This window comes from Lissotriton vulgaris, chromosome 6 (assembly GCF_964263255.1).
Source record: "Lissotriton vulgaris chromosome 6, aLisVul1.2, whole genome shotgun sequence".
NCBI classification, from domain to species: Eukaryota; Metazoa; Chordata; class Amphibia; order Caudata; family Salamandridae; genus Lissotriton; species Lissotriton vulgaris.
This window is the reverse complement of record NC_141694.1, coordinates 323,865,094-323,882,042: the sequence shown is the minus strand read 5'-3', so window position 1 is coordinate 323,882,042 and position 16,949 is coordinate 323,865,094.

Genomic DNA, 16,949 nt, shown 5'->3' with positions numbered 1-16,949 from the left:
GAGTTCACATCCCATTATACTACACTGTAAAGGGCAGCCCTTAGGGTGGTGCCTGCGGAACTAGACTCCTACCTGCTCCTGTTGCCACTACCGGCGTTATCGGCAGAACAGAGGGCATATCTAGAGGAGCCGATCGCGTTCCTGGAGGTGCAACCAGCCATACCGCCTTTGATATGAGACTCCAGCTTCCCCCAGACATGAGAGATGTCATACCTGCCCTGAGGCCCATGCAGGAAAATTAGCTTGTTATAGGCAGGTTCACTATCAGGCTAGTCACACACCTAAGGTGGGCTACCTGGAGTGAACAACAAAAGAAGGGGTGCACCATCTTGTTTTTAGGGGAACTAGGAACTCTGGGTCAGTTTTATGCCCACTCTCCACAGGAAGTGGTCATTAAGAGGGTGTAGGCGCAACCCGGGGTAAGTAGCCCATCGGCTACCACCTTACACTCCCGTTAACACCCCTAAGTGCAGTATTTAGGTGGTTCCCTGATACCAGGAACTCAGATCCATCTACTAGGAACAGAAGAAGGACCAAGAAGCGCCAAAACTTTTAAGAACTGTGGACCAGCCAAAGAATTGGCACCAAACCCTCCCTGCCTGCTGCTGTCCTGACAATTGCAATGACCAGATTCATCCTGCAGCTGTGCATCCACCTAAAGCCTTGGATGGCAGCTGTCACTTCGCCAACCAGTCAGCATCTCCCTTGAAGTGGAAGAGCCACTTCCTTGCAGTCTGCAGGCACCAACTGCATCTTCCCGGTACAACATTTTGCTGACCACCGGGTCCACTGAGTAAGCAACACCCCAAGAGAAGGACTTTGTAGCTCCCAGAGGTCAGCCCTGTTTCTCCAGTGAGTTTCGAGCTGCTAGACACTTCAGGAACCCCCTAGCATCAATACCCTGGGTACCAGAGCCCTTGCAGCAGCCAAGGCTTGCTAAGTGTCCAGTCTAACACCAACCCTGCCAAGACCGACCTACCGACGAGAGACATCATCACGAATGACTTCAGCACCAACAGTGGCCCTGCTGTCCTGTTTGCCTCAGTCACCAGGTCGACCCTAAGAAGTGAGACTCCGACGAAAGCGACCCATGGACAAAAACACCTCTGCACCCGAGTCCCACAGCTCGAGTCCGAGCCAACCAACGGTGCCCCCTTGCTCCAGAGACCCTCAAAAGTCGAGCCCCCCCTTAGGGTTTTTGGCAGATTTGTCCCCAAGTCCCCAATTGCAGCCTTTTTCTTGTTATAGGTTTCGCCATTGACTTTAATGGGTAGGGGTCAAGGCTATTGTCCAGAGCAGCAACTCTGCACCCGGACACACCAGACCAGGTAAATCTGACTTGCTGGTGATTCTTTGGACCTTGGCCCCTAAGCACCTTAAGTTCAGGACAGTAAACCTGAGAATCGTTTGCAAATGTACTTATGCAGTGAATATTTCTCCCATAGGATAACACATGCCTTAAATCTGACAGCTTGATTCTCTACTGTTTTACCTGTAAAAATCCATAACGACTAAAGCACTTACCTGATTCTGATTATCTTTGTGTCTAAAATTATATAAAAATCTGTTATTTTTCTAAATCGCTCTTCAGTTTATTCTCCAGTGTGTGGCTCAATTATTGTCTACAACATATGCTTAACACTGTCCTCTGATACGCCTAAACTGCTTACCCACACTACCACAAATAGAGCATTTGCTATTATTAATTTAAGCCCTGTAAACCAACAAGGGTTGCCTCGACTTTCTGGATGGTGTACCTCATTTTGGTACACCTTATAGAAAGCCAGCATTCTACAGCCCCTTCTGGAAAAGGTGAATTTCCAACAATAGTCACTGTACTTCCCCTTTCTCACTAGGATATACTTTCCCTAGGATTTAGTTGATTCTTGCTCTGGGTAATAATTTTTCTTGTTCTGGTGTTGCAGATGACTTCTCCATCTTTACAGAGAAACCCACTGTGAACAGTGTCCTCGGTACCTGCTGTATTTGCTCCTTGCATTTGTTGTGGGAGTTTGCTCTAACTAACCATTTGTCCAGGAAAGGATAGACATGTATGCCTTATCGTCTTAAGTCTGCTGCCACTGCTGCTAGATACTTTGTGAAGACTCCTGGAGCGAATCTTATTCCGAAGGCTAGCATTTTGAACTGGTAGTGAGTTTTGTTCTTTACTAAGTGGTAAGGGAGGTCAGAGGACCAACCTACCAGAAGAGAAGGGAGGTCTTTATGTGCACCAAGGGAAGAGAGGGGGAGGGGGGGACTTTTCCCCTGCAATCAAATTACAGATAAACATAAGAGTATCCCTCTGCCTAATGAGAGAAAGGATGTGCTCCATGACTAGATACAATCTCTGTGAGAGGTGAGAAAAATGGAAATGAATCCTTTTTATATTCAACCCTACCCACTCTAGTATTGACATTTGTCATTATCGGGTTCACCCTGACCCCTAGAAGTCAGGGTGGGTCAACCATTTTCCAGGGGGTTCTTCATGTATTGGTGTGTCCGGGGGAAGCTACGTGTAAATAAAAATTCCTCATCCACTTCCAAGGTATCCCTTTATTAGTGGGGTGTATGGGAAATCATTAAAATAAACTATAGAAGGGGCAACAAGGATGCAATAGTCCTATGACCCTTATAGTGACAACATGTTTATGCCCTACACTGATGGTCGGAGAAGGTCCAGGGCATTCATCATAGTTGGTTTGTTTTTTGCTAATACTCTCCCAGTGACGTTTCTGTAATCAAAGATTATTGTGGGATACTCTCTAAATTTTAGGCATGCAAAGGCAGTCAATACTTTCCGGTCCAATGGTACCCTGGCAGTGGGTATTTTCAGATCCCTTGGGGTGGAGGGAGTTGGTCCTGTAGTCAAACCATCTTTAAGAGTCCCTACCATCCATGTTCCTACTTTGGACCGCTAGTGCCTGGCTTGTGGTACCAAAGATTTAGAGTGCATGCCACAATAATTTTCCGATGATGAAGCATGCTACTACTAGAGTGGGTGAAGGTTGTATTAAAAAAGGATTTATTTTCCTTGTTCCCACCTCACAGATGTGGTGTCTAGTCTTGGAGCGCACTTTTTCTCTACTTTGGCAGAGGGATGCTCTTATGTTTATCTGTAGTGAATTTTTTTCACATCAAATCTTAAGTATTTTTTGTGTTTTGCTTTCTTAGGAATGTGCGAGTATGTCCTATAGATCTATAGTTGCCATGTAAACCCATTTTTTCAATTGTGGGATGACTTCCTGTAAGATTGTCATCTTGAATCTTTGTGTATTTATACATTTGTTTATGAATCAGAGGTCTAGAGTTGGGGGTAGAGACCCCTCTACCTTTGAGATAAGGAAATATGTTGAGTAATTTTCTTTCTTGATCTCTGCTCTGGGCACCTTTCTATTGCTCATATTTGCAGTAACTCCTCTGTCTCCTTGAGTGGACGTGATGTATCTTCCCTTGAATGGACCTGCTTTTTTGGTTCCCTTGATGGAGGTGTCTTGACCAATTCTATGCAATATCCAAACTCTATGACGTTTAGTAGCCATCTGTCTGATATTATCATCCTCCACTTCTGAACAAAGTTCTTTATTCTGCCTCCCAGTGGTGTTGATTGTAAGAGGCTGTGTGTTTTGGAAAGTCACTTGTTAGCTGGAGTTGTGCCTCCCCAGTGAGGGTGTCTCCTTCCCTGTGTTCTTCCTTGAAAGGATTGGCACCATAATGTCATGCAAATTCCAACGTAAGTGGGGGAAGGCTCCAAATCGATTATTGACCATATATTAATTGCTAAGAATTTAACTTTGGGAAGAAAGTCCGGTAAATAATTACAACACAGGGCACAGTATAACAAGAACAGGGGGTGCGCACATCAAGTTGGTGCAAGAAAATCCGAAGAGTCGACAAGGCACACAGCCCTGTGTTTTTTATGCTACCCATACACCTGCATAAGATATAGCTAAGTCACCCCTACTGCAGGCCGTTAGCCCTAAGGCACGGTGCACTATATCCTATGTGTGGGAATATCAGCATGAGCAGATATGCCCCTACAATGTACAGGCCAATCTGTGATGTTGTAATTGCACAGGGAAGCCGTAAGGAGTACATGAGCTGGACACTTGTCAACACGAGTTTCCTAGCTCAATGAAAGCTTCACTAATTTCTAAGATGTTTGGTATAAAACATTTCATCTTAATAAATTCTTACTGATGCCAGTGATGGATTTATTAATAAATTTGCAAAGGAGACACTTTTAGAAGGTCCCCTGAAACCTAACCAAACACTTGTGGGGTCATTGGCTGGTTTTCCACAGCCTACCACCACCTGACATGTTTCTGACCTCAAGGGGTGGGGGGGGGGCAGAGCTCTCAGCGGACAGAAACCATACCTACTCTGGGCAGGGGGTTTCACACCTGTTCGAGGACATGATGGCCTACCCGGGCCGGAAGCTTCAAAGGCAATCCCACCTTTGAAATCCAACTCAGGAACCTCCAGATAGTGGGGAAGGCCAAGCTCCCCTTCCTGCTAGACTTTTGGCAGGACGAAAGGCGGGAACATTAGTTAGATGAGGAGGAGGGCCCCCCTTCTGCAGCCGAGGTGAACCCCTCTTCTGAAATTCCACCATCTTGAGATAGTGAGAAAACTTCCAATTAGATCTAGGGTAGTGCCTCTTCCCACAGGAAGAGGTCACTAGAGGGTGCAGACACATTAACAGTAAGTAGCCCATTGGCTACAACTTATCCTATCCTATCCTCATCCTAGTTTCGCCCCTAAATTCAGCATTTAGGTGGCTCCCCGAGACCTGAACCTCATCGGATCAAAAAAGATCAGGACTAAAGAAGACCTGCTACGTGAGCACAGAAGCCCTGCTGTGGAAAGAAAAGGCACCAAAACCTTTCAACTGCAAGAAGTACTCGACATTCGCTGCTGCTGTGTCATCCTGAACCCTGAAAGGACTCCAAGAGCCCCGGAGCACCCCCAGCCTTCGAGAAATTGCTGAGAATCTCCCTTGGAGTGAAGGTATCGCTCCCTTGGAGTGAAGGTATCACTCCCCTGCACACCCCAGGCACTGATTCCGTGAAGTCTGGTTTGTCGACTTGCTCCTCTCGGACAACCTCACCGAAGCACAGAAGCAAGAAGAGGTACAATAGCTCCAGAGGGTCAGATCTGCTTCTACACCAAGTTTGGAGGCACCAGGATCTACCGGAGCCACGGCATACCAATACCCAGGGGACAGGAACCCCAGTGGTAAAAACCAAGAAGAACTCCCAAAGCACCAGAAACTAGCACCCATCCAGGGAGGTCGAGACACCTGACACCCACTTCCTGAGTAACCCAGCTGTCCCGGGATCGCCTCTTCAAGTTGCCTGCTCCTGACTGCGAGGACCCTAAAGACACACAACGCCCTGCTGAAATGTTTGCATTGCTCCCGGCCCCACCGGCCCCATTAGCGACTACACAGCTCTTTCAATCGTCCCAAAGTCCGTGCGACTTTGTCTCTCCCTGAAGACCCACCGGACTTACCTGTAAGTCCACCTGTGCAGTGCATTTTCATGTGTCCCCTTTGTCTTTGCGCACCAGTTTGAAAAGACCCTCAGAACTCTGATCGCACCCGATCCAGGACACTCCAGAACTTCTCCTGCTGGAACTTTGAACCTGGTCCCAACAGTGACCTAAAATGAGAAGGTGAACTTTGTGTAAGCATTGCCTGATTTTATATGCATTTTTCCTCTTTTTCCCCATTGATCACTATGGTGCGTAATTGCTCACAAAAGTGATATATTTTTCAAACTTTGAAAAATCGTTCTTACGAAAGTACTTACCTTAAAACTGTGTTCTTGGTCTTAAAAATACATACAAATGTACTTTCTTTTTTACAAATTGATCTTGGATTTATTCTTAAGTGTGTCTCATTTATTGCCCCTGTGAGTACAACAAAAGCTTAGCAATTCCCTTTGGTAAGCCTAACTGCTCACCCACACTACCACAAAAAGAGCATTAGAATTATTTGCTTTTACCTCTGTGTACCATGTGGGGATTCTCTGAACTCTCTGCACAGTGTACTCCTTTTTAGTACACTGTAAAGAGAGCCACCATGGACTTAGCATTCATTGTTCATTTTAAGTTGATTCAGTGTGTCTCCAACAGTGCTCCCGAATAACTGTTCTCCATTGCGTTAAAAGGGGTGTTTATGAAATTGGCTTATACCTCTGATTTGAACCCTCAGATTCTTAGCCATGAAAGACAGTAGTGTAATACCTGTCATCATTTGCTGGCTTGGTGTGTCCATAGCATCTAATGCTGATTTAAGGCATGTATTTGCAATATTCTTGCCCTCTTCAGCAAGGTTTACAGCTCTCTGTTTGTATTGCTCTGGCAGGTGCTTCATAAGGTCCGCCATCTCTTCTCAGTTCTGGAAAGCATGGCTTTTAGGAGGGCGTTTGAAAATGCAGTATACCATTGACTGGCTGGGCTTCTTTCAAATGTTCTGCCCACTATTTCCATCTTTTTACTCTCCTTGTCAGGAGGTGGCCCAGATGTTGGCCCTCTTCCTTGCTTTATAGGTGATGATAGAACCAGCAGGCACTGCTTTCATGATGTAGGCCGGGTCTTTTGAGGGGTATTTGCATTTTTATTTAGCCCTTGGAGTCATGTGGCGGGTTCCTTACTCCATTCCTTGGTCCAGGACACTAGGAATTGATTCCTTTCCTTGGATGGTATCATAGTTTCCAGCAGGAACAATGACTGCGATTTTTCCTCCTCAAGCTATCTCCATACTTGTCTCCAGCCTTTTTTATGACAAGATTGTTTCTTTCAATGTCATCCGGAGGCGAAAGCCTTGACGGGTAACAGTCTTCAACTCATGCCACTGAGTTTCTGCATAATCAGTGTCTTTGACCACTGAAACACACCCAGTTCTTCTTGTTCTTCTTCCTCCTGAGTTTCAGGTGTCATAGGAGGTTTTATTTCTTCGACACAATACGCCTTAAAGTGTTCACTGTAATCCTCAGTGATTTAAACCTCAGTTTCAATAGTTCTATATTGGTTTCAGTTCAAAGTTCAATTTTATTAACAATACAAATTTAGAATACTTTGCTGTGTTCTACTCATCTCTCCATACAAAACTCCACAGGCAACTGGTCTCATGAAAAGGAAACTGGAATTCAGTAGCAAGTCTTGGTTGTAGAAACACTGTAGCACAACCGCCTAACAAAGATGCCATCAAACATTAGGCAAGTTATAACAGTAATCAAAGATGGCTGCTTACTCTCAGGTACATGAAGGAGTTAGGCCTGCTGGGAATTGTAGTTCACATCTTGTGCACTGCCAAGCTCTGGTCTTCTGGTAAACACATTTTACATTAATTGTGATGCCAAGCAGTCCATACTGCACCAGCACTCTGCAGAAACTACTGATCTCTTCTTCACTGCAAGACACCCAGTGCACTTGGGCCAAACACACTGCCTCCATGCGCATAGTAAGATGCACCTCCAGACCCGCTTGCTGTTAGTCCACCATCCCAAAAGCCACCATCTTGGCAAAGGGACTCCTTTATCAGGATGTCTTACATCAATTTTTTTTAAGAAGTAGGCTTGCATGTTTGCTCCTCAGGATCAACACCATTCCAATCCACTAAATACACCAACCATCTCTTATCATTTTGTAATCTAAAATACTGTGAACCTCATCATTATTTTCCGAATTCACTTCCATTCGCCTAGGATGCGAAGCAAGACGTATCTTCAAAGAGCAAAGTTTTAATAAACAAACAAGAAAAAATCAGTGGACTTTCAAAGACTGATGCAGCATCAATCTATCTAAGAGCAACTGGATTCACAATATGCTCTATCACAATTGGACCTACATCATCTGGTAGGATTTTTGTTAAGCAATTTTGTTGCACATAAACATGCTGAGGTGCAGGAATCATTTTACAATCAGCACAAAACATGTGATCCTCTTTAGCTTTTACCCAAATTAGTTTTAGCAGATTTTTAAATACCAGTTAATTCAGTTACATGTTCTTGCACAGAAGGTTTGGCGGTAGATACCAACTGAGTGATAGCAAGTATACAGGAATTATTGCTATACATAAAAAGACGACATGCCAATAGATGACTGCTCTTTGTTCTAAGTTTACAGGGATAACCACAATCTCTGGACCCAGTCCTCTTCTTGGACTAACGTTTGGTATCTCAAGCACTGTTCAACACATTGATTCACTCTTTTTATCTGTTCATATTTCTGATCATGGTAGCTAGTGAACCTCCATGGCTAATTCCTTACAGAGATAAGACCAGAGCTTTTAAATACACTTAGACCCTCTATTAGTAATCAGGACCTGGGGAATAAAATGCTGAACATGTTGTGAAAAAGTCTGTGTTAACTCTTAGTAGTAAGGTAAACCACGCAAACGTGAAATACCCAATAAATGGTCCACAACCACTAAAACTCCTAGGCAACTTTGGCTCTGGGGTAATTCAACAATAAAATCCAACAGCTTAGTAAGCCAAGAGGTTGTCAGACTCACAGTTTCTCTGCGGGGATATTTGGACGTTGATGCTGCTCCATCTCGTCCTTTTTTTACTCTGTGGCTAAGAAGGTATCCAGAGAACAAAGGGGGAAAGAGGGATTGTGAAAGACACATATCGCTGAGTAGCACCCTCTCTTGAGCCTGCTTTGGAATTGTCTATTGTACTCAAGTCCTGAAAAGAATTAACATTCAACATTTATTATATAGTCTTCTTAACTGAACTATCTCACACTATTTAAAACACTGTGCATGAAATACCTTTTAGAGTTGGGTAACACTCTGCAGCTATGTGTGCTTGTGAATATAATTGGATCGTCTACATCATATAATATGAAATGTTAATGTAAAATCTAACTCTTGTGCCCTGTGATAATATATGCTTGTAGAACCTAATCCCTTAACTACCTTTAATAATATTGAATGCAAATTACAATATTTAAATTAAAAAAAGCCAAATCAAGTTCATGACTTAAGAGGCGTGGCTAGCGGCTGCCAGGAACGGTCGCTCCGTGAAACAGCTCTGCAGCCCTCGCCTGGAACATCCGGCAAATATCCGCTTAAAGCGCAACAGATTCCCCCTGTTCCAGGGGAACCGCTATCTGAACCGATCTGGAAGATAAAAGCTGGATGACGATGAGAATCCCCGGCTGATTTACGGCAGAAACGACCTCCGGCGGAGCAACCGGGAGCCTCCCAAGATGGCGATTGGCTTCTGCTTGGCGGAGAAAATTGCTGCCTTCTCGCTGGTAACAAAGGGGCACCAGCCCACGGCCGCTGTGCGAGTACGAGGCCTCGCTGCTTTGGCGCTGAGCAGACGCCGATCCATCACCACCAGAGCCAGAGGTGAGAGCAACTGGGGCGGGCTGCGTGGGCACGGTGGAGAGGAGCTGCCCCATGACGCGCGTTCCCCGGCTTAGAGGCCCTCCTGCTGCAACGCCCATATACACCGGAAGAGGGGAAACATTATATCGGCCCCCACGGGCACAAACTGCATAACGTCCTCATCTCTCCTAGTGACGCACTGTCCACCTTGCTGCCAGTAACTGCCTGCCTGAAGAGGTGCAGCCCTCTGCCAAATTTAGGCCCTAGCTCCAGGTCTACTCGGCTCACCTCTCGGACGGCTGCCCTGCACACAGAAGATGTCACAAAGGGACCTGTGTCCACATCTCCCTGACCATAAGAGACTCACCTGAGGCCATTTTGGAGAGCTGTGTGTTGTGTAGGTGGGGCTTGGATTGCGGTACTGACGGAGGAGGAAGGGGCCATCTCATTTACCTGTGAGTGCAGGCAGGGTGGTGGGCCCTATTGATATCTCTGCAATCTGGCTGACGCTGACCTCGGGGGGGACACGGCGTGAATGCATCCACAAGACCCTACCTGCTGATCCACGGCAGCAGAGCTGGGTGCCGCTGCCATACCGAAACAGAAGCAATAAGCGGAGGACATTCCTCAGTGCACCGGGGGAGGGGGGCAACCCCACTTGTTTGGCTTCCCCCAACCACGGAGTGGTGTTATATGCTCTCGCCTCACTCTGTAACTTAGGGGCCCGCTCCATACCAAAACCGCGCCAGAGACAGTGCCATCCCCGGAGGCGTTGGAGTGGACAGGGGTCTCCTGCTAGATTACCGGATAAATCACCGCACATCCCCCCCTCCCAGCTGACTTACCTGGAACTCCGACATGCCGACGTGGGCTTGCTTTTCCCTCGTGCTGCGGCAGATATTACAGGTGGATCCCACTAACCTCCGAGTTTTCTGGACTCCCTTGGGTCCCCTCTACAACCATGGCTACGAATAGAAGGTTTAAGTCTCAGACGCAGAAACCGCTTGCCTAGTTTCCCTGGTCTCGGCAGCGGGAGGAGACTGAAACTATGCCAGGTGAGGACCCCAAGACCCCGCAGCCCTGTTCATCATCCAAAACCCTCACTCTAGAGGATGTCATGAAGGCCATCGCTGGGGTGCGCACTTCGTTGGAATCTCGCTTTGACTCGGTAAATGTAGATGTCACTCTCCTGCGTGCAGACCTGAAGAAAATGGACTCAAGAGTAAAAGATGTAGAAGTCACCAAGAATGCTCTGGTATCTGACACCTCCACTCTGCAGGGCCGGGTGTCCCAGCTTCAGGACCGACAGAGGAAGATGGAAGAGCTCCTGGACAACTATGAAGGGAGGGCGAGGCGGAACAACATTCGTATTCTGGGGGCCCCAGAAAAATCAGAAGGGCCGGCTGTAGATCTCTATGTGGAGAACTTGGTGCTCAACAAACTCCAACAGAAGCGCCTCTCTAGTTATTTAAAAATTGGGCTTCCCATGATAAATTAGAGTATAGAGAAGCCATGAGGACTTATAAATCATCTCGGAAACTGGCTCAAGCCACTTACTATGAGGAGAAAATCAGAACTTCCTCTAATCCATCTAGAGAGACATTTAAAATCGTCAAAGATCTCCTCAAAACACCAACTCCTTCGACGGTACAAGTGGCATCTGAAGCTAGGTGCAACCAATTGGCCGCTTTCTTTGAAAATAAAATTCAAACTATACTTAAAACTCTACCGCAGAGTGGTCAAGCCTCTGACTGGGCTTACCCTTTGTCCCCCAACATAGGCCCTCGCCTCGACTCGTTTGTCCCGATCTTAAGGGAGGACCTCCTAAAAATTTCACACACCATAAAGAGTGGCTCTCCCAATGACCCTGCCCCCATGCATGTTCTGAATCAGGTAGCTGCCATCACTGCCCCAATAATTACAGACCTTATCAATGCCTCCTTCATCCAGGGAATCGTTCCGCCCAGCTGGAAGCGCGCCACGGTTAAAGCACTCCTGAAGAAACCGGAGCTTGACCCCGTAGAGTTGGGTAATTTCCGACCAATTTCGTTGCTGCCGTGTGTCAGCAAAATAGCGGAAAAAATAGCCAACCAGCAGCTTTCTTCTTTCTTAGAAATGAATAAACTGGTCCGTAATTCCCAGACAGGCTTTCGCCCAGAGCAGTCGTAGAGGAGGCAAGGTGCATTCTGGATTCAGGGGAATCAACGTTGGTGATCCTCCTGGATCTGAGCGCTGCGTTCGACACGGTGGACCATAAGATCTTAATCCATCGTTTGAGCAATCTGGGAGTGTCAGGTATAGCGTGGCAGTGGCTCACATCTTTCTTGGAGAATCGGACATTCCAGGTGTGGGAGGGATCAACACGCTCCAAGACAACCCCTCTCGAGTGTGGGGTCCCTCAGGGCTCATCACTGAGCCCTACCTTATTTAACGTTTATATGGCCCCCCTCGAAGATGTGGTGAGTCCATTTGGGATTAAAATAGTCACGTACGCTGACGACACCCAATTGGTCATCGCGCTCTCCCAAGAAAAACACTGCGCAAAAAACCTTCACACCTGCCTCTCAGAAATCCACTCCTGGATGAATGTCTCATGTCTCAAATTGAATGGGACTAAAACAGAGCTCATGTTGTTAGGCCACCATATAACATCTCTACCAAAGTCCATCTGGCCTACCTGTCTGGGACCTGCACCGACCCCAAAGAATGAACTAAAAAGTCTGGGAGTATGGCTGGAGCAGGACTTAACATTTAAGACCCAGGCAAAAAAGACAGCTGGCATTTTCATAGGGTTACTCCGTTCTGCTCGAAAAAAAACTCCCCCTACTGCCAGAAATCTCTAGGAGGCTACTTATCCAGGGTCTAATTTTATCTAGACTGGATTATAGCAACGCTCTCCTCCTGGCAGCCCCTTAACCTACAATTAACATTCTTCAACGAGTCCAGAACTCGGCAGCAAGACTTCTGACTGGCACCTCACGCAGATCGTCAGCTAAACCAGCACTCAAAGCCCTTCACTGGCTACCAATTCGTGAAAGGGTCAAATTTAAAGCCCTATGCATTGCTCATAAGTCCCTACAGGGGAAGGGCCCCCCTATCTTAGAGCATTTTGTTCGCCCATACAAGGCCACTAGATCGCTCCGCTCCAACCATGCCAATCTGGCAATTGTTCAGAGAGTTAGGCGGATGCGGACTGGGGGTCGCCGCTTCTCAGTGAACTCAGCGACCTTGTAGAATGCTCTCCCACTCAGAATTCGGAAGGAGCCGAGCCACCCGAAGTTCCGAAAGCTCCTCAAAACCTTCCTGTTCCCCCTAGACCCCTAGCCGCTGGCACTGTCTTTGGTATTTTTTGTTCTATAGCGCTGAGACGCTTGCGGGCAGCCATGCGCTTTACAAATCTAATTTCATTTCATTTCATTAATTTCTCCATCGAGTGAGCCCATAGAGTCCCAGGCGGGTGCCCAAAACCTGCCCCCCCCCCTCCCCAGACCTATAATCGCGGGGGTCTTTAACTTTCGGGATAGAGACATCATCCTCCAAGCAGTGAGAACAGGCCCTCCGATAAAGGTTGACAATGCGACTATCACCTTCTTTCCAGAATTTACAGTTAAGGTTCAGGCTCAGAGACGGGGTGGGGAGGAGGGATAGTGGGGTTGTTCAATGTTATGGTTATTTTACAACAGAGTAGTCGGAGATACAAGTGTCTGAAGGTGCCAGATTTAGTTATATACATGCAGCATGGATACACAATAGCTGGGGACGGGAACACAGATGTCTGCCGATGCAAGCCACGCTAACCCTCTCAGTTCAAGGTGTCATATACCGTGCTATTACGCGCCTCATTTATACCCCGTTTTCTACTACCACCAACCATGACAGACGCCACATCTTCCAAGTTTTCTATTATGACATGGAATGTTAATGGGTTGGTCAGCAATATTAAAAGGGGGATAGTCTTGCAATATCTTAAGCAACAACTTCCAGATCTTATCTTACGCCAGGAAACACACTTAGTCGGAAACAACTGCAAGGCCCTCAATAGATGGGGATACACGCTTCTAGTCCATGAGGGTTTCACATCAGGATATAGAGGAACAGGTGAACTTATACGTAAGAGCCTCGCCCTGAAACCTACCAAGACGTGGAGTGACCCGTTGGGTAGATTTGCGGTGCTTGAAGGGGTGTGGGAGGGCAGGCCGCTCAATGTAGTCTCAGTCTATCTACCGCCCGCATTGGGGAAGGCTACACTACAGGACCTTGGTAAGATTTTGTTAGATCTCCCCCAGGGTACTCTTGTGATGGGCAGTGACTTCAATATGGTGATGGATGAGGCGCTAGACAGATGTCCCCAGACAAACCACATACTTGGCCGAGTTCACCCAAGCACTGGGTCTCACTGACCTTCATTTAGAAGGTGAACTACTACAGCTCGAAGCTGCACACACTTCCTCCCCCTCTGACCACACTGCCCTTGCACTCCATAATAAGCAGCTTGAATACAGAACTCTTGCCCGGGAAAAAGTCCAAGCTAGACTTCTCCATACACGCCATTGGGTGTATGAACTGGGCTAGCGAGCCGGTAAGATGCTGGCATGGCTCGAACGTCGGGATCAGGTGGCCAAGTGGGTCCCGGAGCTCCTGCTTGATGATGGGCGGCTAGTTACAGATCCACAGGAGATGGCAGATTAATTTGCCGACCATCTTGAGCTAATATATTCTTCAAAAATGGTTGCCTCCGCCTACGACTACCGTCAATTACTGGAAGAAATTACCCTCCCCGTAATCTCAGACAGAGAGGCCTTAGATGCTGATATTACCTCAGAAGAAATCAGAAAAGCAATATTTGCTATTAAATCCAGGAAAGCCATGGGGCCCAACGGAATCCCAATTGAATTCCTCAAGGGCATGGCCCCCAAAATAGATCCACATTCAAAAAACATGTATGATGAAAGCTTGGAGCGGGTTGCTCTCCCTGGGACCAAAGACGGGCGTTGATCGTCGTTATTCACAAACCCGGTAAGCCAGCGACAACTTGTAGTCCATACTGGCCCATTTCTTTAATTAGTTCGGAGGCCAAGGTCCTGGCCAAACTCTTCGCTTCACGCTTGCTGACGGTTCTCCTCTCCTTGGTCCATGAGGACCAGTCCGGATTTATACCAAGCCGCAACATGGCCCTCAATATTCGCTGAGTCCATAACGTCCCGGGCAGGCATCCATACTTGCAAGAAGATGCGGTAATACTATCACTCGATGCCGCTGTAGTGTAGTTCCTAGTTTCCCACTAGGCCCTGCGCATTGGAATAACATAAACAGTAGTATCGACGTGGAACTGCGGATATTCCAGGCCTCCACTGACTATGCTAAACTTAATTGGGTTGTGTTACCAACTAGCTCAGAGGTCACTGGAAACTTTCTTCTCTGCATAGGAAGTGATCAGCTTCCTTGGCACAGACAAGAAGGGATTCAGTTTTCCAACAACCGTGCAACATGACAACTTTGCTCCTCAGATCAAGAGTCGATCTCTAGGGTCGTGTGAAACAATAGACATGTATTTCACTCAGTCAGTCTAGTGCAGTTTACTTTCACGAGATGTAGAGAATAGAGAGACGGGCGTTTGTCAATAAAGGGTTAACATTTATTGAACAGTCTTTCTTCTCGTACAAGAGAAATGTATTGCCACAATTGTAATAATTGTTATTATAAAAAGTACGTACAGTAAGCTAAGTATTGCGAAATAGAACTGTAAAAGCATTGATATGGTTTCTTAGCCATACAATGGTTAAAAGTAATAAAACATATATACAGTCATATATACATTAGGCTAACATACTCAACTGGTGCTTCTAACTAAGCCTACCCCAGTGTGCCTGACCTAAGCCTAACACGTGAAAAGGGGAGTAAGTAAGTAGCTTAAGTTAAGTTGGTTTTGCCAAGGTTTGTTTCAAGAATTCTCCGTTAAGGGTTTAGTCAACACCATACCTCTGAATAGAATGATGGAGGATTGGTATCTCCTTCAGGGGTCTCTCTCGATATCCCAGTCACCCGCGAGGGTAAACCGGAAGCGCCGGGACTGGATTTCTCTGCACGAGAAAGGCAGCGGCTTCTCTTCAGCGCGTCGAGGAAGGAGGGGGGACAGCGTCCGCGGGCAGCTGGAATCTGCTGGATGTCTTCGCAGAGGGACGGCTGTTCAGCTCCTTAAGCGTACTGCACCATAGGTCGCGCTTTGGCGGCGATAATGGTATCAGCAGCTTCACCACCACAGGATAGCAGGCTGCAGCGACAGAGTGCTAGATTTACCAACACAGGGTCATGCAGGCAGCCAGCATCAGTAGCTCGCAGCTCACAACAGCTCCTAACTGGGGATTGCTTAAGGCAACGTTGGTAATATTTATACCTGACAGGTGCCGGGTTTGACGCAAGTTTGCTGGACATAAGACGTCAATTAAAGATGTCACTAGGAAGTGATAGTTATCAGTTGCTCATTAGAGTTCCATTACTAATCAAAACACAGCAAGCGGGGATTTCCAGGTTTGCTGAGTTTTTATCTTGTTGAAGAACTCGGAGTGTTATCTAGGAATATCAGATAGTGACTACTGCTCTGTCATTGCACTAATTGGTCGCAAAGGAAGTGGCAGAGAGTCATGCTGGAATGTGGCTCTGTTCGTGTGAGGCCAGAGATGACTTTTCAGAAAATCGCACTTGAACGGTTATGCCAATATAGGGAATAAGTGGATTTATAGCCGAATAGGGGCATAAGGTCACAGTATCGATCAGGAACCTAGATAAACACGCAACACCCACTCCACGGGTTAATGTCCATCAAAATTATTAAAACTAAGCAATTAGATGCATGTGTAACATTGCCCACGCCAAAATACATAAATGCATTTGAAATAGGCGTACTTGTAATACATGGAATTTAGGTACTGTACGTTTTTTAAAGCATATTAATCATTCAAGAATTATTGCATATGAAATCAATGAACGATTATGCAAAAAGAATTACACATGAAGTATCTCTGACAGAAGAAATGCGAGATAAATCATCACATAAAAATGCATTGTAATAACATGTGTGCTAGAGGCTGGTGTAATGTTGTTATGTCTCTAGATGTGTTTAGAAATAGAAGTGTGAAGCTTCTGTTCTCTAAGAATAGTTTTTACGTTAAGCAAAGAATTGTTCGTGCCAAAAAAAGGTCAATGTTAGAAAAAATTGTCCAATTCAAAAAATAGATTTCCAAAGCTCTTGGCAGTTATTGTTGATCAAAACTGAAGGCCGAATTCAGAGTTCATGGGAACGCTGTGTGTCGGAAAGCTTCTAAAAGTTATTGTTTCTCTGTGGGTGAGAACATCGTATCAGACAGGCTCTCAAAGAATTGGTCTACAAATTCAGGTGATAGTTCAACCAAATTAGATAGCGCTGTAACTTGGCAGGTGTGAGAATGATTGCTGTCATCGTATTCAGGACCAGCAATGCTCACAAATGGCTGTACCTGGGTGATGCTGCTTTTGTCGCTCGCTCCACTGTTACCACTTGGCTGTAGTACAGGGGTCTCCACAAATGCCGTCATCAGGATTGGTAGCCGCTGGGGACAACACAATGCGT